Genomic DNA, 26,694 nt, shown 5'->3' with positions numbered 1-26,694 from the left:
CGTGAATAGGCAGATCGTGACCGGGGAACTGTGTAAGGAGCTGAATATCGGCATCAATGCATTGCAAATGATGATCCACCAATTAGTGAGGAGGAGCTGATTGAAACGCTGTTCATTTCATGGTGTGACAAGTGTGCATGGCCATCTGGAACATGGCTTTTCATGTCACTGTGGCCGCTGTTGAATCGCTTCTATACTATACCTATATACTGTGGTACTGTAATTAAAGGAGTTGTCTGACTTAAATTTTTCCTTTACAATCATGTTACCCATGCAGAAAAATAATAAACCGACTCATCCTCACCTCTTCCCTCTGAGTCTCTTTGCTAACATATAGTTTACAGTCTGCAGATAGCCTGTGACGTCCCATAAATATGCTGCTGCAGCCAAAGACCGAGCTCAGCAATTGAGTTCTTAGCTCCCTTATTGGCCTGTGACGTCCCATAAACAGGCTTCTGAAGCCTGTAAACATTACATCAGTGAGAAGACCAAGACCTGCTGGCGGGGGGCACGTGGGGAGCTGGAAGAGGTGAGTATTAGCTGGTTTATTATGCATGATGGAATATTCTGCAGCGTCTTGTGTCTCTATAACACATCTTCTAAGGTCTTCTGAAAGTTCACACTAACTAATCTTTTTTGAGGAAAACAGATTTGTCAGTAACCAGGCTTTGTGTGCCTTTATGTAATGGGTAAAGCACCTGTGATATCCGCACTTCCACTCTCATCTCCTTAAGGCCTGGTGTCCATGAACGGGTCGGATTCTTCATACGGGAGCCCACAGCGGAATCCGATGCTGCCCGCGGCCAAGGACAGTGCTGACCTGTCCGGGTCTTCACTGTGGGTGTGTGTGGAAGCGCCAGCCGACGCACCGCCGTACACGTGCAGTAAAGGTCTTTTTCTTAAATCTCCTGCTTTCCCGTGGAATCTGCGGCCAGTCTGCAATTCAATTGCGAATGGGCTGCGTATCGGACAGCTTCCATTGACTTCAATGGAAGCCGTCCGTATGGGAACCGCAGGAAAATGGAGCAGGCTGCGATATGTTTGACGGACACCTATGTCTTCCTATGGACGGCTTTAACTGTGGATTGTCCGAGCGGGTGCCCCGTGCGGATTCCGCAATTTAATTGTGCCCATGGACATTGGGCCTAATTGAAACACCTTTTGCCAATTAGCTCCTGGTGAAGTTCACTTACTTTTTTCACTGCACTGTGGATAATTACTCAATGTGATCAATAAAAAATATGAACAGGGCAGTCGTTTCTGAGCTATTAGTTAGCTTGTGTTTGTATATTTGTATGCACAGGTACAATCATCTAATATGCGGAAGTGTGACAGAATATCGTTAATGAATAATTTGAGTAGAAAGTGGCTAAAAATGTAGCAAGTAAAATATTTATAAACATTTAAAAAAGACACAAAAAACTATTTTCAAAATTAAATACATTTTATTTACCAAAATACATAACCCCTGAAATAAGCCCCATATTTTTGGTGTTCCAAAAATGAGTGGGATTAAAAAAAAAAACATATAGGAATTGTGGTTTTATTTTGCGTGCACCGCCAAAATTAAAATAATAAAAATTAATAATAATACTAACATATTTTGTACCTTCCCTAAAATGGTACAGTCACCCTAGAACTGGCTCTCCTCCCATCGTTGTCAGAGAGCCCCCTAAAGTCTACTTTTGAGACAGTCATTTTGCTCTTTATGGGTATTTTATATGTGATTTTGAATATAAAAGACAAAAGTATTAGGCCTTGTGCCCGCGGCCGTGACGGGCTCCGCGAGCAGAATTCCACAGCGGAGCCCGTCATGGCGCCCCCCCAGAGACCCCATACTTACCTCCAGATCCGCCGCCGGACGTTCCGCATGACGCTTTGGTGCGCATGCGCAATAGGGCGCATGACGGCGCCGGCAGCGTCATATGACACGCCCACAGAGTCACATGACATGCCCACAGCGTCACATGACGCGCCGGTCGCATCATATGACGCAGATAGAGGTAGGCGGGGAAGCGATTTCACGCTATCTTTCGCTGTGCTACAGCAGAAGATAGCGTGATGGACGGCTTCCATTGACTGCAATGGAAGCCGTCCGCGCGAACACCTGCGGCAAATAGAACATGCCGCGGTTGAGTACGTGTGATTTCACGGTGGAATTCCGCACCGTGAGCATTGCGCTATTAGGTTCAATAGAACCTAATAGCTGCGGGGCAACGCAGCGGATTTCCGCCGCGTAATACGCGGTGGAAATCCGCCCGTTGGAATTAGCCCTTACAGAGAGGATACTTTTATGGGCTAACCAAAAAAATTGTATTTGCACGCTTTTGAGACTGCTTAGGCGTCTTCATCAGGCTAAAGTCATAGACTTGTTTAAAGTGTCACTTTAAAGCTGTCCAAAAGTAGGCAACTCCTGAAGTCACAACCACTTAGACATGTGAACCTAAACAAGATGTCAGGAAACTGCAATTAACTGGTCAGTGTATTTGATGACGAGGCCTCATCCGTACACACAAGGAGACTGAGGTTTTAGTTGCCCGGTCAGCTATGTGCTAAAACCATGAGCAGCTGTGACCACATCTTCAGACTCTACATATCTCTTGAATGCGGCTTCCACTACAAAGGATCACGGTCAGGGGACAGGAAAATTGTTTTTGGCCCAGTTACAATAATGGCACTAAATGTTTTTGGCTTTTCTCTGTGCAGAGCCCCCACCCCTCCAAAGAGCAAACAGCTTCACATGTCTCAGCTTCTTCTATTTTCATCAGTGGTTAAGGGGAGACGTTGGTAATAGACCAAATACAAGGTGCTTTAGAATATGACGCATGCAGGAGGCTTTACCTTTTCACTGGCGGGGTATATTTTTAAGTTTTGCGCTTCTTTCATTTAATCATCATCTATATTTTGCCCTGGCTGTCCAGCACAGGCCTGGTGGTAGAACACAGATTCAAGTTATCTACCACTAAGTTGAACTTCTCTATTAGCGGCGCAATAATATTTGCATTGGCCTGCTACTTTGCCTTTGACTCAGATGTTAGAGTTCAATAACGGTAGGTCGGTATTGTTCCCTCGCATGGACTTCTGGTTTAGACAGTTGAAAAAATTGGGAGCCTTTCTCTTTGGACACGGCTTGTGACAAGACCTAATTCGCATGCACTTTTTGTACAATCCATGTAACACTTTTTTTTATGTATGTGCGTGCGAGGGCATAGAGGCCATAGTAGTAGCGTATGTAGTTGCCTTGAAGTCCTTCAAGAAAGTTGGCCGCATCTTAGCTTCCATTGGACAATGTGGAACCAAAAAGGTCCCCATACACTTAAAGGAGTTGCACCAGAATAGACTTTTAGGCTGAGCTATTAAAGTAACGCATTATTTACCCTGCACGGTCAATGTGGTAAAAAAATGAATGTCAGCAGAAAATAATTTTAAAAAATTAAATATCTTTGTAAAAAAAATATAAGTAGTACAGCAAAAAAAAAAACAACTATATAAGTTTGGTATTGTTATAATTGTACTGACCCATAGAATAAAGTTATCAGGTCAATTTTGTTGCAGTGTGTAAATCGTAGAGACAAGACGCACCCAAAGATGGCGGAATTTAGTTTTTTTTCCATTTCACTCCACTTGGAATTTTTAAAAAGTTTTTCAGTACATTATATGGTGCATTATATAGTGCCATTGAAAAATACAACTCATCCCGCAAAAAACAACAAAACCCCAGACATCTACGTCAATGGATAAATAAAAGAGTTATGACCAGATGGAATGCAAAGTCCTACATCTGGGCAGGAAAACTGAAAAAAGCGCATACAGAATGGGAGGGATTGGGCTAAGCAGCAGTGCATGTGAAAAAGACTTGGGTATACTAATAGATCACAGACTGAACATGAGTCTACAGTGTGATGCAGCAAACAAGTATAGAATATAGATCACGTGAGGTAATTATCCCCACTACTCTTTCTTAGTCAGACCTCATCTGGAATACTATCTCCAGTTCTGGGCGCCCCAATTACAAAAAGACATAGACAAACTGGAGCAAGTTCAGAGAAGAGTTACCAAGATGGTGAGCGGTCTGCAAATCATGTCCTATGAGGAACGGTTAAAGGATCTGGGAATGTTTAGCTTGCAGAAGAGAAGGCTGAGAGGAGACTTAATAGCGGTCTACAAATATCTGAAGGGCTGTCACAGTGCAGAGGGATCAGCCCTATTCTCATCTGCACAAGAAAAGACTAGAAGCAATGGGGTGAAACTGAAAGGGAGGAGACGCAGATTAGATATTAGACAGTGAGGGTGATCAATGAGTGGAACAGGTTACCACGGCAGGTGGTGAGTTCTCCTTCAATAGAAGTCTTCAAACAAAGGCTGGACAAATATCTGTCTGGGATGATTTAGTGAATCCTGCACTGAGCAGGGGGTTGGACCCGATGACCCTGGGGGTCCTTTCCAACTCTACCAGTCTATTATTAAGCAAAGAAAGGGAAAAAACAGCCTGGGGCTATGATACTAAAGAGGAAGGGACCACCAAGCTACGAGCCCTCCACGCCCTGGATATGGATGTGTGATTGTATGAACCAAGGACTTAAAAGGGCGCTAATCTTTTACTTTTTGAAGTCAATCAGATAAACAAAGAGATATGCAATTTTCACTTTTTTTGGAATTATTTTTTTGGAATCTCCCATTCATTACAGTGTAATACATATATAGTCACAATAAATGTCAGAAGGAGAAGCCATGGCCGTCCTGGGTGGCACTGGACGCATATAACCTCTTACATATAAACCCCCACTTATTGCTCAAGACATCAGTGAACTTTAAGACAGAAAAGTAAAAATACACAAAACAGAAGTAAAACCGTAGTGTCACCGGGGCGGACATGCCACTGCTTGCCATCAGCAGCGTACTCAAGCTCAGTCATGAATGATTGTAATTTCCACTACCCATATTGTGATTCATTCTATAATGTTAATACGGTGGAGGTTCTTTAATAAGGTGTGAATGGGACCTGATAGTTGCTGGATTATCACATATTCTGGATTATTAGGAGTGTAACTGAGTACAAAACTCACTTGTAGACGATGAAAAGATGGTGAGTTCTAGATTATTGGATGTCAGGTTTGAGCCGGCTTCACATGAGTACGTGCGTATTTGCGCACACCTGAGCGCTGCGTTTTAACGGAATGAAGTATGCTTTTTTTGCACGCATATGAAATGACTAATTAGTCTTAATGAGTTCCAAATGTCTTCTTTTTATGGCGCAGTTACACAGGATTTCACGCATTTCCTTGTGTATTGCACGTGCATTTGCGCACCCCCAATTGACTTCTATGGAGACCTTTAGTGTGCAAGTACGCAGTAAAGCAGAGCATGTTCTATTTTATATTGTTTTTGCGCAAAATACAGAAATGTGAATGAACCCATTGAAATCAGTGGGTTCTATTTGCTGCGTATTGCGTTCGCAAATTTTGCGCACGCAAATACGCCCGTGTGAAGCCGGCCTAAAGGGATTTCATTGTATTGTTATACAGCATTCTCTATCTTGTGCCAAGATAGAATGTTATCCCTTATTCACATGGCAGGGAATAACTTTCCAATCGGTGGGTCTCTGACTGTTGGGACTTCCACCGATGCTGAGAATGGGGGTTGTGAAGGTTGGGGCATGAATGAAGTGGCTGTCACACCTGTACGCTGATGCTCCATGCAATTCAGTTGTAGCTCCCGAGATTACCGAATGCGTAGGATGCTTTTAGACAGAACTATTATTGTTTTAAAAATCGTGCAAACGAGCGAAAATGAATGACAATGGTTCAGTCTAAACGCGAGCCAACGACTGACCAACATGCGAGAATCGTTCGAGTTTCGCTCATCATTCATTTTATGCAGAGATTAGCTGTTTTGAATGATTTTTCTCTCTTATTAAAACTGAAGAAACCTCAATAAAAACCTAATGTTTAAAAAAAAACAAAAAACAACAACACATTGTTGGCTCATTCATTTATCATTCAGTTTAAACAGCGCTCATTCAGTTTTTCACATTCAGTAATACAGCGAATGTGAAAGACTGAATGATGTTCTTTGGAATGTGGCAATGATGTATCTGCCTGTCTAAACAGGCTGACCGAGAGCGAACGAGTCAGCAGTGACGTCACTGGCGTACGGTGGGGGGGAGCAGGGGTCGCAACCGCGACCCGGCCCTTGAGCTGAGGGGGCCCAGGGGGACCGGCGCCATCTGCCGCATGATGGCTGAGAGGGGAGGAGGGAGAGGAGAGAGACGGGGGGCAGCGCCACAGGTCGGCAAGAGCAGAGGGGAGGGCTGTTACAACGTGGAGTCGGCAGCCAATTACAGGCTGCAGACTCCCACGGCGCGGCCCTCCCACTGATAGACTGCAGCTGTGAGTGGTCACAGCTGCAGTCTATCAGTCTCTGCCGGCCAGCGATTACTCACCTCCGGAGCGCTGGATGCATAGGACCTGGGAGAGGACCTGTGGCTGCAGATCACATGACCAGGCTCTGGTCATGTGATCAGCCTGATCATGTGATCAAAATACGGGGGACTTTCCATTACAGGCTGCCCAGAGACTGCTGCAGAGGTGAGTAGAGAAGGAATTGTAATTATATATGTATGGCTGGTATAAGTTATACCAGCTGTATATATATAATTATATACAAGAGATACACAGGTTACACCATCATGGGACATACTACTATATACAGGGGGATATACATCCTGCGTATAGTGATATGTCCCATGCTGGTGTAACCTGTGTATCTCCTGTATATAATTATATATGTGCAGCTGGTATACAGTAGTTTTTTTTCTTTTAATCACTGACTTTCCAGCGTCGTCGCTAGGAGATGATGCATGAGCCTGCGACTTTTCCGCAATGTCAGGGCAGCGGATCACATGGCTTGCATTGAGTTCAACGGAGGCCGTCCGGGCAGAATCTGCACTAAAATACAGCATGCCCTGATTTTTCCTCTGTAAGCGGAAAACCACAATTGCTTTCCGCTCGTGTAGAGGAAAAAACGCTTTTCTATAGCATGCTGCGGGCGGTACATGATGTGGAATCCGTAGGCGGACGCAGAATGCAGATCCAGCCGTGTGCAGCCGGCCTTAGGCTAATTTCACACGGGTGCGTCTGATATTGGGCCGTGAAACTATGCTCCATATCACACTCGCCAACGTGTGCCGTCCCCACGGATGTGAGGGGTTGTTGTGTTATAACCAGCTCGCATCACATCATCATATTCTCGTGCGATGCAGAGAAAAAACAAACAACAAAAAAAAAACATCGCTCCTGTGTATGACCGCATTCAAAACAATGGGGTGATATTCATGTGCGATTTGTACGTCTTGCAACACACAAATCTCGCGCAATTTTTGCGTCCGTGTGAAAGCAGCCGAAGACATTACCAACAGGTTTTTACATAGTCAAGAAAAGGAGTCCTGATGGGAAGGCTTACGCCAAGGGGCTGCATCATGTTTGTAAATTAGCACGGTTTAGGTATAGGTACGGGTACAGATGGAGGGGGGGGGGGGGGGGGGCCCAGCTAAACTTTTGCACCTGGGCCCCTTAGCCTTTAGGTACGCCCCTGAGTGACGTCACTCGTTTGTTTCAAGCAAGAATCGGCCCGTCTTAAAGGGACCCTGAAGCTTAGTTGTCTCTAGTACTTCTGTTGAAGCGAATTGTGTGGCAGTTTGAATGTGAGAACACCGGTCCATTCATGGGGGCACATTCTCTGGATTAGTGAGGATCTCAGCGGTCGGACCCCCACCGATCAGTACATCATCCCCTATCCTGCCGACTGGGGATAACTTTCTATTTAACCCTTTCCAATCCAATCTGTATCCTGGTTTTCCTAGGGGACTTACTCTTTTACTGCCATTATACAACGGCGCTATATGCTGGCTAAAGCCAGTACTGCATGGGGAAACATGTTGGATAGGCTCCAACAGTAGAGAGGCTGACAATATACAGTAAGAGAACCCCAGCGGATGTCTTACAACATCGGAGCTGTACAGCCTTAAATCATAATGTCTTCAGAGGTCAGACAGTGGATTGGAAAGGGTTAAAATATGAGTCTTTGAGTTAAAGGGGTTATTTTATGTTATTTTAACGCAAATGGACCTATAATTAAAATGTTATCCAGCAGTAAGACAACCCCTTTAACTCGTTGTCTTCTGTCCAGTTAGGCCAGCTTCACACGAACGTATTTGCACGTACAATACGCAGAGAATAGAACCCATTGATTTCAATGAGTTCGCTCACATGCACGTATTTTGGTGCGCGCATTTTGTCCACACAAAAAAAGATAGAACAAGCTCTATCTTTCTATGTATTTGTGCACTAAAGGTTCCCATAGAAATCGATGGAGGGGGGGGGGGGGGTGCAAATGCGCAAAGATATGCGTGAAACGTCGCGTAATTGCACAGGACAAAAAGCACACCTAGAACTCATTATACGAATTAGCCATTTAAATCGGTGTGCGATGTGAGATGCCCTGCGAGCAGAAAGAGTTTGGGAGCGTACACAGACACGTGCAAAAAAGCCTAATTCATAGCACAAAATGTAGCGCTAGAGTGTGCGCACTTACGCGTATGCTCGTGTGAAACAGCGTTAAGGCTTAAACACATGCACGTTTTTGTCCTGTTATACAGCTGTCAAAATCACGGCCACATAATGGAATGATGTTTTCACTATCGGGATTCTTGCACATTAATACTACACAGCTCGGATAGTTTTTCTACGTGCGAGAATGTTAGGGCAGGACCCATTTTCCTCCCATAGCACCGAGTTTGAATAGTTAAATGAAAAATGTTAAAAACCCAGTCCATGTGCTAATACACTCCGCAGCGGTGAGCATATTAGCGCATGCGCCCGTGTGTTTTTGCCCTCCAGGTGTTTCAGACAGAGCGATTTTTTTGTGTGTCCGGGAAACCAGCGGTATTTTTACAATATTTGCTTAACAAATAAATGGGTATTACCAGTTATTGAGCCCAAACTTTGATTGTCACCTTGCTGACTAAGATTATATGTTCATTAGAGTTGAGCGAACGTACTCTGCCGAGCTTGATGCTGGTTCGAGTATTAGTGTACTCGATGGTGCTCGTTACTCGAACAAGCATCAAGCCGTGTTCGACCTCGCCCCAGTTTTGGCTCCTCCCTGCTGTGACGTGCCTGTTTTGGCCCCTCCCCGCCGTGACGCAGTGCTGTGTGTCAATGGCAATTTTTTGGGGAGAGAGAGAGAGAGGAAAAGGGAGAGGGAGAAGAAGAGGGGGAGGGGGAGAGAGAGGGAGAGAGACATCAATAGGTTGTAAATATCCTGCAGATGCTTCTGTTATGTGTGTGGAGAGTTCATCAAAACACGGGCAAAGAAGGACTCTTTGGCAACAACGGCAAAAATGAATGCAGCCTACAAAGCATATTTCGGGATGGCTGTGGGTGATCAAGATAAGTCATGGGCGCCTAACTTCAGCTGCGATAAGTGCAAGAAAACTCTTGAAAGTTGGTTCAGAGGCGAAAATAGAGTCATGAAGTTTGCGATACCAAGAATTTGGCAGGAGCCAACTGATCATTCCACCAACTGCTATTTCTACATGGTAGACCCCTCCAAATGTCGAAGTAGAAAAAATGCAGTTGCTGTGACGTATCCAAACATTCCCTCGTCTATGGCCCTGGTACCACATTGCTCTGATCTCCCCATTTGACACCTCCCCAGAGCATACATAGCGTGCAGACGTGTTCAGAAGACATCAGCTCAGACAGTGAAGATGCAACTGATCCTTTCCATCCCGGTGGAGATGACAGAAGACCGTACTACCCAAACCAGAAGGATGGCAATGATTTGGTAAGAGATCTTAGTCTTACAAAAGCTACTGCAGAACTTCTGACATCCAGGCTGAAACAGTGGAACTTACTGGATGATAACGTGCAAGTTTCAAGTCAAAGAAAACGTCATCAAATGTTTTCTACCTTCTTTACCCTTCAAGATGGACTCTGTTACTGCCATTTACTATTCAGTGAAATTGGGATACCTTGTAACACACAGGATTGGCGCCTTTTAATCAACAGTTCTTCCAAGAGCCTGAAAGCAGTTCTACTCCACAATGGAAATCAACTTCCATCCCTTCCAGCGGCTCACTCTACACATCTCAAGGAGGAATACAGTAGTGGCAAATTCCTGTTGCAAGTTCTGAAGTACGATCAATATGGTTGAAAGGTAATTGGAAACTTCAAGATGGTTGTTTTCCTAAAGGGTCTTCAAAGTGGTTTCACAAAGTTTTCTTGCTATCTTTGTCTTTGGGGTAGCAGAGCCAAAACTGAACACTGCCATCGACGAGACTGGCCTGAACGTGTTGACTTCACTGTTGGACGAAGTAACGTCAAGTGGGAACCCCTAGTAGATCCTAAGATGATTCTGATGCCACCTCTTCACATGAAACTCGGGCTTATGGAACCGTTTGTCACAGCTCTAGATAAAGAATCTACAGTGATGAAACATCTACTAAACTTCTTCCCGAAGCCGACTACGGCCAAGGTAAAAGCTGGCATCTTTGTGGGACCACAAATCAAGAGGATCATAGATCGTCCGAAATTTCCTGACAGCTCACGGAAGTACAGAAAGCAGCTTGGGACAGTTTTGTTACAGTGGTTCAGGGGAAATCACAAAGCAGACAACTATGTGGAGTTGATGGAAACGATGGTGAAGAAATACCCACTGCAGGATGTCGCTCAAGGTTCATATCCTGGATTCTCATCAACATGGGAGCATACTCCGAGGAACAAGGAGAAAGGTTCCACCAAGATATGCAGCAGTTTGAGAGTCGCTATCAAGGACAATACAACGAGAATACGATGGACGACTACATCTGGGGGCCGGTATGTGAAAGTGACCAAGTACACGATCGTCGTTCGAAAAGAACCAGACATCTTCATTAATATTGAACTGTATACTCTGCATTGTATAAGGACTTTGGCTCATGATTGTAAGTCATTTCTTTTCTCACTGTGTACGTCCTTGAAACATTAGAAATTCAAGATGGTATATTTTTAATGATCGATGTCCTGACCACAAAAGCAAACTTTTTTCTAAATGAAAGTTATTTTCCATTCTATTTTACAATAAGCTAACAGGAACAAATACACTTTTCTTAGACACAAAAATTGCGTTGCCTAGTGCTATCAGCGAATGATAATCGTTCGGTCAAAAAACCCGAGCCAACATCCAAATGACGAACGTAATCGTTCACTTTTTGTCCGTCATTCATTTTATACAGGCATAAAAACTATTGTTGGCCCGTTCACTTATCGTTCGGTTCAAACCGCGCTCGTTCAGTCCGTCTCAGGCACGTATTACAGCGAATGTGAAAGACTGAACGATTCAGAATGATTCTTGTCCACGATGTATCTGCCTGTATAAACAGGCTGCCGAGAGCGGACGAGCTGGTGGTGACATGACATGATAATCGGTTCATCTAAAAAGATCCTTACTCTGCTACCTTTCAGGTGTATCTGTTCCCTGGATAGCTGGATGACAACTAGATTGGCCGCTGTTGTAGTCATCAGAGGTTGTCACTCAGCTTCTCCTGGCAAAAACTTTGACAGTAATTCGGGACAATTACTCAACTTTCCAAGGCTCCTCAATGGCAAACTTTGAGGTTAAAGGGGTTGTCCCGCACCGAAACATTTTTTGTTTTTTTTTAATAGCCCCCCCGTTCGGCGCGAGATAAACCCGATGCAGGGGTTTAAAGAAAAAACGGATAGTACTTACCCGAATCCCCGCGCTCTGGTGACTTCTTACTTACCTTGCGAAGATGGCCGCCGGGATCTTCACCCTCGGTGGACCGCAGGTCTTCTGTGCGGTCCATTGCCGATTCCAGCCTCCTGATTGGCTGGAATCGGCACACGTGACGGGGCGGAGCTACGAGGAGCAGCTCTCTGGCACGAGCGGCCCCATTCAGAAGGGAGAAGACCGGACTGCGCAAGCGCGTCTAATCGGGCGATTAGACGCTGAAAATTAGACGGCACCATGGAGACGAGGACGCTAGCAACGGAGCAGGTAAGTGAATAACTTCTGTATGGCTCATAATTAATGCACGATGTACATTACAAAGTGCATTAATATGGCCATACAGAAGTGTATAACCCCACTTTGTTTCGCGGGACAACCCCTTTAAGCCTAAAAACTTTCCCTTTTTCTGCATCATCAGGCAGGTTTGATATTCGGCAGGGTGCAAGTCTCCACAGAAACAAAAAAGACCACATGCCCATATAGTCTGCCCTTATTTTGTTTCTTCCTTGGGATAGATACATGCTTATCCCAGCAATGCTTGAATTTTCAACCACCTTTGCTGGAAGTTTGTTCCTACCATCTACTACTCCTTTATTTCCTGACATTGCTGCTGCTCTTCCCCCAAACTAATCTCTGATTGTTCTCCTTTGTTCTTGTCCAAACTGCGGCTTTGTAGCAGATGCAAAACTACAACCCCCAGCATTGGCTGGCAGCCGCAGGTTGGAGACCAGTGTTCTAGGGAAACCCTGAAGGCTATAATGACACCTGTCCGTGTTGGTTGTCACCCAGCTTTCCCAGAAACCGTTATCGGGGTTGAATATAATTCTTGGAAAAAATACTTGTTCTTGGAAGAAGAGAAAGATGAGAACTGTGTCTTGCGGAGGAAGAAATGATAAAGGAGTGAGTCTGGAGTGAGTCTCAGGGTGGGTGGGATTGGGGGACGGCCAGGCGGCTGCAGGGAGGAGGGGCTCCAGGTTTAGCCCCATCCTAATTCTCCCAATCCTAAACTTCAGAGCACATCATACTCAAGTCTGTGTAAACTTTCTTCAGTAGACTGACTGTGCTGACACCAGAGAAGGGTCCAGCGGGGTGCCACGTTAATAAGGTAAGTCTGCTCCTTCCATCACTCTCTGTAGGGGCTTTGTAGGGTCTTGGTGGGCTAACATCTGGATTTGCCTTGTAAAGTCTATGGGACAGCTCACAAAGTAGCAGATCTGGCCGCAGTGCGAATTGTTACACAAGAGCCAGTTAACAGGGAGAGGGAGAGCAAACTTTTTAGTTTGATACAACTTTACGTATGGTGGTCTTAAACTTTTTTGGGGGGGAGGGGATCTTTGTTATGTATCAGTGCTTTGGGAATTGGGAGAGGAAATATGGAAGGGGGGCGGTGAGGAGAAGATTTTTTAACATGCTACCATGTGGAAAGTTTACTTTTCTCGGTGACTCTCCCAGCAAAAAATCCCTCTGTGGCCGGCATCCTGATAATTACGGGGTTAACCAAGTCGGAATCTGCGTCTTTTAAGGGTCCTTTTACACATGGAGCGAGTAATTGTTGGAAGGAGTGAACAATGACAGAGATTCTTGCTTGAGGCCATGACCACACGGGCGGATTTGCCATGGATTTTCCATGCGGCGTTGACAGTTGTAGCAGTGGAGAAGATTTTCTACATCTCATCTACAGACTGCGTAAAACTGCCGCATGAAAACCGCGCTGAAATTGACATGCGGTGTGGATTTTAAATCCGTAGCATTTTAATTATAGCGTCAAATTTTTTCGTGCCTCTTCTAATGAGGGGGTGAATTCTGCACCAAAATCTGTGTTAAAATCAGCGGCAAAATTTGCGGATTTTTAAGCGAAATTTGCGCTGCGTATACCTTACATCAACTTCCACCCCGTGTGAACATAGCCTTAAAATGCCATGAGATAATCTTTTACATTTTTTCGTCACTTGATCGGTGGACTTTCAGGCGACTATGCCAGGGAATGCGAACACGTAGCGACTGAACGATGATGTATACGCCTGCATAGAATGAATGACAGACGATGAGCGTACAGATTACCATTTATCGTGTTTACATTGAACGATTATCGTTCTCTTTTGCGCGTTCGAAGACTTTTGAAATTGTAATCGTTCCGTATCAAACTGTTTGCTTTGGTTTTACGGATCAAGGTGGCTGTTGGGGGAGCGGATCAAAATTGTGATGTTGGGGGGACCAAGCTTTACCTTTAAGGAGTACAGTCTAAGTGTATAATTAATCATATGGGTTCAAGGTGTAAGGATGGTGAATTTGGGGGTCATTCTCTGTGATATTGTTGTGTGGGTGTTACAAACGTTAACAACACGTTAAATACGTATATGCAGCAAAACAAAAACCTTATCAATGTGACCTCGCTGGTGACCAAAGCTCCCAAAATCTGCTTTCCAGTCCCCCCAATGCTCTCTCTGTTCAAAGAAATCTCGGAAGGAAGTGCGTGCGTCCAGGATTGCGTGTCTCGTCCCATATGATTCACTCATGGAAACTGTCATTTTTTCTTCTTTTTGCCGGGGCGGCAAATATTTGGATAAAGTTAGTAGTTTGGAGTTTTTAGAATATTCTCTGCCAGAACAGGATTTCTAAAGCTCTGACTTACTTTTTCCGAAAGGAAATTATTACTAATGGGGGGAAGGAGGGGCGCTGCAAAAATCAACAAGGAAAAGTTATTTTTGTTTAACAAAGTTTTTCTGTAATGGAATTTTTTTTTGTGTGTCTGTGTGAATTTCTTCATATCCGGAGAAGAATGCACATTGCATAACAAAGGGACATTTAAAGCGCCATGCAGCGGCGGTGGGGGTGGGGGATGCTTGATACCTGTGGAGACAAGAATTTGGGGGTGGTTCATTTTGACAAAGGCGGAGGGGGAGGGGCAGTGATGATTACTTTTCATGGAGGATGATGAATGGTGAGTCTGGTTTATGTACCAGTTTATGGTAGATGGGAATGAGCACCGAGTTACGCCATAACGGCACTTGATTCAATAGAGTTGCACCACTTTGCAGTACGTGGATTGGTAAATGATCCGCAATGCTTCGCAGATCTATAACCGCAGGGTACTTCGAGACGAGTTGATTTATTGTTGGAATGAGCGAACAAGCGAATGACGTTACCGCTAGTTCGTTCGCTCTCGGCATCTTGTTTAGGCAGGCAGATACATTGTTGTCTCCTTCAAAGGAGAAATCGTTCAGTTGGTCACATTCGCTGTATAAGTGAATGAGAACTACTGAAGGAGCGCCGTTCAAACCGAACAATAAGTGAATGAGCGAACAATCTTTTATATGCCTCCAGAAAACGAACAACGAATGAAAAGTGAATGATGATTGTTTGTCGCTGGCGCACATTTAGACCGATTGATTATCCTTCACGTTCGCTTGTTTGCACAATTTGTGGCATGATAACTTTCCGCCTAAAACACCTTTAGGGAAATTTCACACAGCCGTATCCGCAAATGCGCACGCTTCGGCGCAACGTATTCGCACTATGGACGAGGCTCTTATGTGCGTGTATCGGCATATTTTACTCTACTTTGTATGGTATTTTGCGCACGGGTCACAACTAGGCACCAGTTTAAATGGCTATTTAGCCTAATAAATTCCGGATTTGTTCTTCTTTTCAAGAAATTGCGCAGCGTTATATGCATTTGCGCGCCTCCCATTGACTTCTATGGGGACCTGTAGTGCGCAAATGTGCACAAAATTGAGCTTCTTCTATTTTTTTCTTGCCCAAAAAAAGGAAACGTGAATGAACTCAATGGCTTGTATTATCTGCGTATTGTGCACACGAATTTTGCATGCGCCTGAACGCTCGCAAATACGCCCGTGTGCACTCAATTATTTCTGCTCGTTGGAAAGCTGGGTGACAACCAACTTTCCCATAGTCGGTGGGAGCCGTGCCTGCAATACCAACCCATACCGCTACACTACTTCCTGCGCTGTCCGTGCTGACAGGGACGCCAAGCGGGAGACCCCCACGATTATCTATTCATAACCTATCCTGAGAACAGATCATCAATAGAAGACAGATCACAGAAGTCCCAGACAACTCCTTTAACTAGACAGAGTTGCCATATCGGGACCTGGGAAAGCTGAGAGAGTTGCACATCGATTGTCTCTGCACTTTCCTACAAACGGATATAACGTAGGGGCAGTTACAGTAATATAGGATGTGGCGAGGGCTTACCATCACTGGTAACTGCATAACTAAGCAGGTTTGCCATTCAGGGGTCTGGGAGAGCTGGGACCACCACAGTGGCTGACCTGAGCCTTTCACATATGGATATAACTGAGAAGCGGATATTTATTCTTATATTTAGTCTTATATTTATTCGCCTCTGCATAACTAGCCAGGTCTGAGATTCAGGGGGATGGGAAAGCTGGGTATATCTTGAACTACCACAGAAAATTAGCCTGGTACCCCACTGTTATGGAAGCTGGCTGAAAGAAAATCTGCCTTGGTTGCCCTTAGCAACCAATCATAACAAAGCTTTGATTTTACCTCAGCACTGTAAGAAATGAAAAAAAAAATGTTGCCCATAACAACCAATCACAGCGCAGCTTTCATTTCTCATACAGCTGAGGTAAAATGAAAGCTGTGCTGTGATTGGTTGCTATGGGCAACAGGGACAGATCTTCATAGAGACATTTTTCATAAGAGTGTGGTGCCGGCCTACTTTTCTGTGGCCCGCCATGTGCACTAAAGGACTTGTACCACAAGAACAGGGGTCCCATGCCCCGCTCTTCTCATCACTGAGGGCTCGCGGCACCCACCTGCAGTGACATGGAGACTGAAAGCAGTGGCAGTTCCATATGTGCTGTACCGCACCATTCATTTCAATGGGTCTGCCGGAAACAGCTGAGCGCTTGTACTCGGCTACTTCCAACACTCACATTGAAGATGACTAGAGCGGCACCGTGCGTGAGCGACCATCTCCTCCTTAGTGCAGGGGCGGTGAGCCTGCAGTGAGGAAGGAGAGGGGACACGGGATCCCCATTTGTAGGATTGCTTTGGGGTCTCACCAATGAGGCCCACACTGATTAGAGGGCCCGCCCGCACAAACATATGAGGCCTCCGTAGTACGTGCATATTTTTCACGCATGTAATACGCATATCACAGCAGATACGCATGCGCTATGTTTGTTAAATTCCCATATCCTATATTGGTGTGTATTACGTGCCAAAATAGGATATCCTGTGGTAAAATAATACACGTGTGATACGCAGACCATATACAGTACTGCTGTGTGAGTGAGCCCAGACCTATGAATTGGTATTAAACGTCAGTTGTGGTAGAGCGCCATTAAGGCCGGTTTCACACAAGGATATTACGGACACAAAGGTGTTCAGTTCAATAGACCTGCGGTCAGGCCAAGATGTCCGTCCATTTTATGGGCTGTGATGCTGTGAGTTTGGGTCAGCAGACCCACAGTCGGGCTGGGACATTCATCACTACTAGGCCGGCTTCACACGGGAGTAAGCACATTTGCGCACGCCTGAGTGCTACCTTTTTTTTCGGAACGAACTATGATTTTTGCGCGCACATCGATGTATTTTACTGTACTTTTTTTTGCGTGGGGCAAACAAGACGCAACGATTAAAATGGCTAATTAGTTCCGGATGCCTTCTTTTTCCAGATGAATTACGCAGTGCTCCACGCATCTCCTTGCGTATTGTACGTGCATTAGCGCATTCCCCCACTGACTTCCCTGGGGAACTTCGGTGCGCAGATACGCAGAAATATAGAGCATGTATTTCTTTTTGCACAATCGAAAAGGCGGGAATATAACCGAAATGTGAAGGAACTCATTGAAATCCATGGGTTCTATTCTCTGCGTATTGCGTGCGCAAATATGCCCATGTGAAGCCGACCTTACACTCATCTGATACTCGACTGAGGGCGAGTTCACACGCTGCGGAAACGCTGCAGGAGGACCGCAGTGGAAGCGTTTACTATGAAAGTGAATTTCTGCTCTAAGTCCGCTTTCATACGGCCGAGAAAATCGCATGAGATTTGTGCGTTCCGAGACGCACAAATCTCGTACGAACATCAACCCCATTCTTTTGAATGGGGTCTTACACAAATTACTGCATGTCCCATCTTTGGCTGCTCCTTCGCATCACCCATTGTTTTCACTGGGGCTGGCAAAGCAGCGCACGGCGTGCGTGGTGCACGCGAGTGTGATACAATGCCTTCCATTGAAAGCAATGGGAAACACTCCACGATCCTCCGACGCGGTGGACGATCGCTACTTCACTGAAGTGCTGCGAGGCATGTTTACAGGAAAACAGCTCGCATCCGCAGGGTCATCGCATGTTGGCGAGCGTGATACCGGGCCGAGTTTCACAGACCGATATCGCACTTGCCTGTGTGAAATTAGCCTAACTGTGCCGTAACTCTCAGGGCTCCTTCACACGGGCGTACTTTAAATCAGGCAGGCGGTGTTACGTGCGCAATAAAGTACAGTAGACTGTGCAGACACGTGTAAATCAACCTTGTTCATACGGAAATACATTGCGCTGAAGCGTGTCCATTTGCGCATATGCTTGTTGGAGGGAGCCCTAACATGCAGTTTCGCTGCGGATCCGTGGCGGAAATTCCACAACTAATCCACGGCACTTCCACAACGTGTGAAAGCGCCCTATACAACGTTTTTCCCATCACTGAAGACAAGCGTGCTTTGTCTGGGCTGTGACGGCGTTTGTGGGTAGACGCGACGTGTAATTAGCGGGGCAGGATTCTCATTCGTTATTAGGCGTGTTCCTTATTTGTTTTACCATCCAGACTTCGTTGCCGTGGAGACAAAGAACGTTTCTACTTAGTAATCGTGAAGTGTTTCACATTCCGGTGAAGCTGGTATCCTTCACATCGCGCTCTCGCGGAATCAGTCTTCTCACATTGATATACAGGCGCACTGGTGCGACGCGTGCCGCCATAATACTCGCTGTCCATCACTGTAAGGTAGAAATCACACCTGCAGGTTTTAGTGCAGTTTTTTGACCCAAATTTCCGAAGCAGAAAATCCAGAATAGATTTTTGTACATACCCGCGCCAAAATCCTTATGTGTTACACGCGGATTTTAGTGCTGATTCCACCCTCATTTGGCAGAGCGCTCTGAAATCTGCAACGCAAATTGACATGTAGTGAATTTAAAATCCGGCCAATTTATGACGCCAATTTTCCCCGCAGCGCGGATGAGATTTCTGCACACTTTCTTTGGATTGGAGTCATCACACATGAGTGATTTTTTTTCCCCTCACAGCGATGCCGCGTGTCCTATTTTTCGCATTCCTCGGGGCGTCTCGCCCGTTGTTCTCAACGAGTCAGTCAAACGATGGGACAACCATGCGATGTGCCTGCGAGTGTGATGTGATTGTTCCCATTAAATCTATGGAAAACACTTGCGATCCTCCGACGTTCGTGAAACAAGCGCCTGAGGAGCGCAAGTGTTTGCATGAAAAACACCTCGCATCCATGGGTAAAACACACATTGAGAAGCGCGGTATTGGGCCGGGTTTCTCGCGCTCGCCCGTGTGAATTTGTGAATTTTGATGCAGATCCGCAACAGACTTTACACCTTCAACTGAGGGGATGAACCTCTGCAAGTCTCCGCATCAAATGGTTGAGATTTTGACACAGATTTGCGCGCTTTGGTACATGTGAACGTACCGCACCGTTAGACTATGATCACACATGGCGGTTAGCCGCGGATTTTCGGGAGATTATCGATGCAGAAAATCTGCAGCCTTTTGAAGTGCACTACATCTGATGGAGAAGATTGTGGTGATTGTTGCGGATTTGTTGATGATTTTATCTGCGTAATTTTAGTTGCGAAATTTTGTTGTGCAAAATCCGCAGCAGCGGTTGCAAATTTGGTGCGAATTAACTGCAGATTTCAGCCTTTCATTGATGTCTACGGCAGAAATCCACAGTAAATCCGACCACATTTTTGCGCAATAATTGACACGCTGCGGATCCCAAATCTGCTTCGCGGGTCGATTGCTGCGCGGATTTTGTGCAGATTTTTCTGTACGTGGACACGATTATGTAAAGCTCATCCACTCTGCTGTGACTGTACATACCGTGGATTTCCCATGTGGACGGCAAATCTGCCCCGTGCGATCATGGTCTGATACGCAGGCTACCTACAGATTTTGATGCGGAATCGAAAATGGCTATAAACCTGCAGATTTCGCCTTGGACATAATTCCGTCCCGTGTGAAAAGTCCCTTAAAGGCTCCTGCAGTGGGTGTGTCTGACAGAGAGGATACAGATCAGGCTGGCGCTCTTTGGCAATATTATCACATTTTGGGCTGAAGGTAGATGGTAGTGCGATATCGCCGCTGACTACGAGAGTCGCGTGTGCGCATCCCACCGCAAAACAACCAACGTTATTAGATGCATCGCAGCCCACCTCCGCATCCCGATCAATAGAGTTCACCAAGTGCGACTTAACCCTTTGTTCACCCAGAACGTCCGGGTCTATAAGACTTTATGCCCCCCATGTCTTTCTAAGCAGGTCTTAGATTTCAGGTCTGGAGGCCCACAGAAGTGACAGAGGGGTGTAGAGTGGGAGGGGGGCTGCTGTGGAAAACTAGGAGGGATTGTTAGCAGGGGGAGGAGGGCCTGGAGAGAATAAAGGGGAGAAGCAGACAAGTAATAGCCAGGGGGGAGGTGATATACACGACCGATTAACTATTTCCCTGACAAAATTAGGAGCCGTCTTCCATTTTTAACGCTTGGAGTTATTTTTTTTTAAGGATTTTTTTCAAAAATGTATCAAAAACTTTGAAATTTCCCCTTCTTAAATATAGTTCAAATATTTAACCACGTGTTATTTTGTTGCCTTACGTGAATTTGCCGCACGTTTTCCAAACCATGTGACTCATCTGAACGGGTTTAGAAAGTATCGCATCGGCTTTATAAATGTGGCGCATTTTTGTGAAATATTAGCTCACAACCACGGACTGCAAACTGTAAAAATGTAACGGCGGTCAAGACGCTTTACAAGCGCAGGGCACATGCTGGCGCTATTTCCACATCCATATATACAACCAGACGTTCTGTATTAGTTGTATTTCTCGACCGCGTGCGTACGGTTATTTACAGGCTGCGAATATTTGGGGGTTTTAGCACATATTTTGTGAATACCCAAAATTAAAAAATCTGCCTTTTTGCCACCATTTACGCAGATTTCGGTCAGCCACCACAATATGAGCACGTCAATAGTGATTGGTGCACACGGACATATTTATCAGCCCCACCCCCCCCATAATATTTGAGTTATTTTTCACTTTTCACTGTTTTTTGTACTCTCAGCAATATATATTTATTTTATTTTGCTGTTTTGTATCATTGCCCGGTGTCTCATTGGGCGGTTTCACCGCAGCCGCCATCGTTTACTAATTCCCATTCACATATTGCCTCTTCCCTTCTCTCTATACATAATTGGAAGAATTGCGTAAATTGGTTCTACTTAGTAAACTGGAGCCCGCGCTCGGGATTCGCCGGGTCGTGGCTGCTATTAACACTGCAATAATTTGCTCCAGAAAATGGCGTAAATCTTTAATAAATTTGATGCATTTTTTGACGCTTTCTCAAGAAATCTCTTTGACGTAAAAAGTGTCCAAAACACGTAAAAATGTCAGTCTTGCCCTCTAAACAGTCATGTGATCGCTGCTTGCAGGTGGAGGTGTGCACATATCTATCCAGGTAGTCCTAAACCTTGGTCATCCTCATGGGCATGCTGGGTTTTGTAGTTCTCCAGTAGTTGTACTGATGCAGGCAGTGCAGGGGGAGGGTGTCTGCTCTTTGTCTAGACCTTCCCAAATCCTAAACCTGGTTGGAGGGGAGACCCTTCACCCGCTGGCCCCGCCCATAAAGCGTGCGCTCCCGGGCTGCCGCTGCCGTCTTTGTCTTGGGCGCTGATTTGGCGCTCTTGTCGCACTCACAGTCCGGGGAGAAGATTGCGCCGCTCTGCGCGGGAGATCCTGAAGAGAGAGGTCAGTGCTGGAGCGCTAATGCACGGGGCAAAGTCTGACTGGAGCGGGCAAGTACTGTGTCAAGAGTGGCTGCGCACGAGGGGCTTAGGCATGGGGGCAAGAGGGTGGCTGCGCACAGGGGTTTAGGCGCGAGGCAAGAGGGTGGCTGTGCACAGGGGCTTAGGCGTGGGGGCAGTTTGGGTGGCTATGCACGAGGGGCAAGAGGGTGGCTGTGTATGGCGGCAATTTGGGTGGCTGTGCACAGGGACTGAGGCATGGGGGCAAGAGGGTGGCTGTGCACAGGGGCCTAGGCATGGGGGCAAGAGGGTGGCTGTGTATGAGGGGGGTTGGGACTTTGGCATTGCAGGGGTTAAAAGGGTGGCTGCTCACTGGGGACTAGACATGAGGCAAGTGGTTGGCTGCACGAAGTCCAAGTGTGGTGCAGAAGTGGTGGCAAGCAGGGTCTAAACAGCTGCACAGAGGGAACAAGCAGAAGCGATGCTAAAGCATGTCCAGAAGGGATTGGGCATGGGGCCACCAGGATGCCAGAGGATGGCTGCACGGAGGTTAGGAATAGGGCAAACTGTGCAAAATGGGGAGCAAGCGGAGCGCAAAAGAGGGTGCAGGAGGCTTGCTGAGTGGGGGTAACAAGTGAGTTACAAGAAGGTGGCTGCATTGGGGTTAATCCTGGTACAAACTGGGGGTAAAATGGTCTTTGCATTGGGGTTGGACATGGTGTAAAAGGGGGTTGGCATAAAGGGCAAGCAAAAGCGTGGTTGCATGTGCTGCGGGCCAACACTTGGTATCTTTGGGGGCGCTGTGACGTTGGTCTTTGGCATGAACTTGTGGCAGGCAGTAGTGAGGAGCTGTGGATGAAGGCGGCATCCCCGCAGAGCAGATGCTGGGATATACTATAGCTGGCTGGCGGTCTGATCTCTGGCCTGCACCCATTCCTACACCGGGGGGGGGGGCTGCCTCGGATCTATCTTTTCTTTGCGCAGCGCCATACTTGACATATGGCCGTGCTATTGGAATTGCGTATTACGTAGGCTCTATGCACTCGCAGGTCATCAACTACATTGCCTTATACAGTTGCGCTAAATAGAACGCAGCATGTTCTATTTTGCTGTGTGTAAAAGCGCGGAGTCCATTGTCGGGTATATACACGCACCCATGCGTAATTGCATTGTGTATGGGCTTCCGATATACGCGTCATCGCTAAGCAATGGCGCGGGAAATATAAACTCAAAAAATGACCTGGTGTACTGCGTATAACCCCGTGCGGGAGTATACGGTCATGCGCAGTACAACTTCGCCGCCGTACACTGGGTCACAGGCGGGTTCAGAGCTGTTAAATGCTGCCGGAGCCCTGCGGCGCTTTCCGCGTTCGGCGGTGTGAGCCCGGCCTTAGGCTGTTTATACATCAATATTTATACACGTTTTCACGTCACGGTTTTACGCCTTGGAAAGTGCAAACGGTAAGTTTGTTTTGTTGACTTTTAGGGAGAGTCATCTGAACGCTGCAGTCACAGGACAGATTTCCGTTGATGCCGCCATAGTCAGGCAGCCCTCACTGAGAGCACCATAAAGTAGTGCCTGGCGCACTGATTGCAGTGATGTGTCTGCTGTGCAATAGTTCAGGAGAAGCTTTCATTTAAAAACTTCTCCATGCCAATGTTCCCAAATGGGATCGTTACTTCAATTTTTTTTATTTTCAGTGACCTAAATTTTACTACTTTGTGTTACAAAAAGTGGCCGAATTTTATTTAAAAAAAAAGAATATTTGGCCTGTAAAAGTTTAGCAGCCAGACACAGAACTAGTCCTGCATATTCATGAGCTGCAGGCTGACCACACCCACCCCACCATCCAGCCAATGATTGAAGGCCCTCTCTATGCACAGTAATAGGCAGACAGTAGTCAATCAGTGACTGGAGGGCAGGATGGAGGTGACTTAATGTCCAGGACTACTTATAGTAGTCCTCCATGCATGTGCTGCTACTGCTAATGCAAGTTTCTTCACACTACTGCACAGATCCACACAGCAGATGTATTACTGTAATCAGTGTGACTGGCACTACCTTGTACTGCCCTCAGAGGGGTGCAAACATACCACTCAGGTGAAAACTTATTATTTTTTTTTAATCAGCCCTCCTTACCTGATTGACTGTCACTCTGGAGGTCTCTTCTCTGTATTCCAGTTACTTCCATGCCATGCAGCTCCCTTGGACCATCTTCATAGTGATCACATGACCGTCTGAGGAGTAAGAGGCCGGGAGATTCAGACAGAAGGGAATAACTAACAGGTAATACTAGTTCACTTGTGTATATACTGGGGGAGGAGTGATGGAAGTGGCCCTTGATTGTAGTCTTGATTCTAAGGTTTAGTAGGGGTCTCTGATGTCTAAAGGTATCTTCACATGGCAGAATCCAACGTTTATTTTTCTGCATGGATTCCGCCTTTAAAAACCGTGGTAGAGCTGCGTAATTCTGCTGCAACTAGGCAGGTGTAGGGCTAGCGATCCACACTTTTCATGTGCAAATCCCTCGAGAAAAGGCACAGAATTCACAACAAGAAGTGACATGCCTTGACTTTATTACGGACGCTAACTTGAAATCCACGCAGGGAAGGGGGGCGGGGTGGTGCGGCGCTCCATATAGACTTCAGGGCCGATTCCTAGTGAAAGCAATGGTATATGGATTTGTTGTGGAATTGGCACAGATTCCACATCAATTTCCGTGGCATAAATGTACCCTTAGTCACCCCATAATCAAATGGGGTCCTTTATCCTGGCTTTACACATATTAGGGAAGACTTGGCAAAACGAGTGCAGTGTAAATGTAGAGAAGTAACCCATAACAATCAGATTTTGGCTTTCATTTTTCGGTTACAGTCGTGGAAAAGGAAAGCAGCAACCTCATTGGTTGCTTAAGGCAAGTGCTGCAGCTTTGCTCCGCAACACTGTTGATAAATCTGTCAATACGTTATTAGCATGAAGTCTTTTTTCCCCCCATCGATTGTTGGACAGTAGCGGTCACAATAACTGCCGATCCGGTAGAAATTTTACATAAGACTTGGTCCGATCGGCTGAACTTGGTCTAGCCGGCCGGGTCTGTAGTTCATATAGACAGTTAGCTGTTCTCTCCATTTGCGTTACCCTCTTGCGCTTCGGATGGGTACGTGTTCATATAACCTGGATTTCCTGGTCGTGTTGCGAGGCTCGTACAATGTAATCTCTGTCTTCAGACTAATGGGCTCGGGTCCAAGCTTACAGTTTATTTCCTATCCCTAAATGTCTGGCGTTTTGTCGGCCCTCTTGTGGGGCAGAGCCGGTCACAGACAGGTCAGAATCTCCCGTTGTTCATTGTTCTTTACAATGAGAGGTTTCTTTGTAGTGCGGCTTCTTACTGGGTTATTGGGTAAAGGGCGTCCGTCGGTAGGACCGGGCCTTGTATAAGGGTTCTATTATATGGGTCAAATTCACGGCCCCTTTAACGAGCTCGGATTGACATTCTTGTCGTTGAGCGCTCACTTCACTTTTTTTCTTGTACACAAGAATTCTTTTCTGGCGACGAACAATTACTGATAGGGCAGTTTGTCCCCACGGCCGGCTATAGATTGCCACGTTACAAGGGAGATGTACTGCCGATCAGCGAGCCCGTCGGTGGACGATCGAGCATTTGCTTGTTCATCGACTGATCGCTGGTCCCTCCGGCTACCCAGCGCTCTGAGGAATGCTCAGGCCCAATAAAATGACAGTGGGGGGAAAAAAAGGACTTTAAGGGTTTATTCACGTTGTTGCACTTTTTTTTTTTTTTTGCCAGTCTTGTCACATTTTTGCAAAACATCCTAGGACTCATGAACGTGCCCTTAGAAATGCCAGCTGGCACAAAATATATGATCTCTGATGAGCCTTAACATAAGCAAACACGATCACTTACTTTAAACTTTAAAACTTGTTTATCCTGGGGTTTATTCTAAGTTAACATCCATCCTAAAATACGATACATAATATAGAGGTTAATCCCTTCTCTGTAAACACCATGATAAAACCAGAAGATACAGGTTAAGGCCTTCTTCCCACGGCCGGAGCCCGTCACGGCGCCCCCCAGAGACCCCAATACTTCCGGATCTGGAGTCTTCCGTCCCGCATGACGCTTTGACGCGCCGGCCGCATCATGACACGCTGACATCGTCACATGACGCGGTGGGCGGGGAAGCGGTTTCACGCTATCTTCCGCAGTGCTACAGCGGAAGATAGCGTGACAGACGGCTTCCATTGACTGCAATGGAAGTCGTCCGTGCATACACCCGCGGCAAATAGAGCATGCTGCTGGTGAGGACTGGTGATTTCACGGTGTTAAATTCCACACCGTGAGTATTGAGCTATTAGGTTCAATAGCACCTAATAGCTGCGGGCAACGCGGCGGAAATCCGTCCGTGGGAAGGAACCCTAAGGCCGCCTGTAAACGGTCGGGTCGGATCCGGCTGCGAGAATTCTTGCAGTGGGATCCGACTCGAGCATCTGCGGAGAGCAGCGTGTCACTCGCCTGCTCCCGCGGCCCTGGTTCTTTCATGTGCCGGCAGCTGGGCAGCCGGTGCATGCGCAGAGTGGAGCTGGCGGCCGGGGAAATAGAGCATGCTGCAATTTGTTTGCCGTGCAATATTTTGCATGGCCAAATCGCGGCCAACTGGCTAGAATTGCGTTTGCTAACCCAATCTTATGGCAGCTTCCACGGGCGGGAATTCCGTGGGAAATCCCGCCGCAGAATTTCCGCATGTCTGCAGTCGGCCTAAGGAAGGGAATCTCTTATTGCAACTGCTTGATTTTCTCATTAACCATAGATCTGATGTTCTCTTTGTGGTGTTCATTAATTTACCAGCTACACATGT

General features: G+C 46.2%; 1 protein-coding gene across 4 annotated transcripts in view; it reads left to right on the top strand.

Annotated features, from left to right (window-relative positions):
- The first annotated feature begins 12,792 nt into the window (after positions 1 to 12,792).
- The window catches only part of LOC136576334 (gap junction gamma-1 protein-like), a 28,319-nt gene continuing 14,417 nt past the window's right edge, over positions 12,793 to 26,694 (top strand). Inside the window, exons 1-2 of one of the 4 annotated variants that reach the window (XM_066575532.1) lie at positions 12,801 to 12,895; positions 24,002 to 24,106. The gene's annotated coding sequence lies outside the window, so the exon portion shown is untranslated. Of the gene's footprint in view, positions 12,896 to 21,752; positions 21,824 to 24,001; positions 24,107 to 26,694 lie in introns of those variants that run through there. The other 3 variants (XM_066575534.1, XM_066575533.1, XM_066575535.1) reach the window with 3 other exon arrangements.

This window comes from Eleutherodactylus coqui, chromosome 8, assembly GCF_035609145.1.
Source record: "Eleutherodactylus coqui strain aEleCoq1 chromosome 8, aEleCoq1.hap1, whole genome shotgun sequence".
Classification (NCBI taxonomy): domain Eukaryota; kingdom Metazoa; phylum Chordata; class Amphibia; order Anura; family Eleutherodactylidae; genus Eleutherodactylus; species Eleutherodactylus coqui.
Note: the sequence above shows the minus strand (reverse complement) of the source record. Positions and strands in the feature narration are given on the sequence as shown.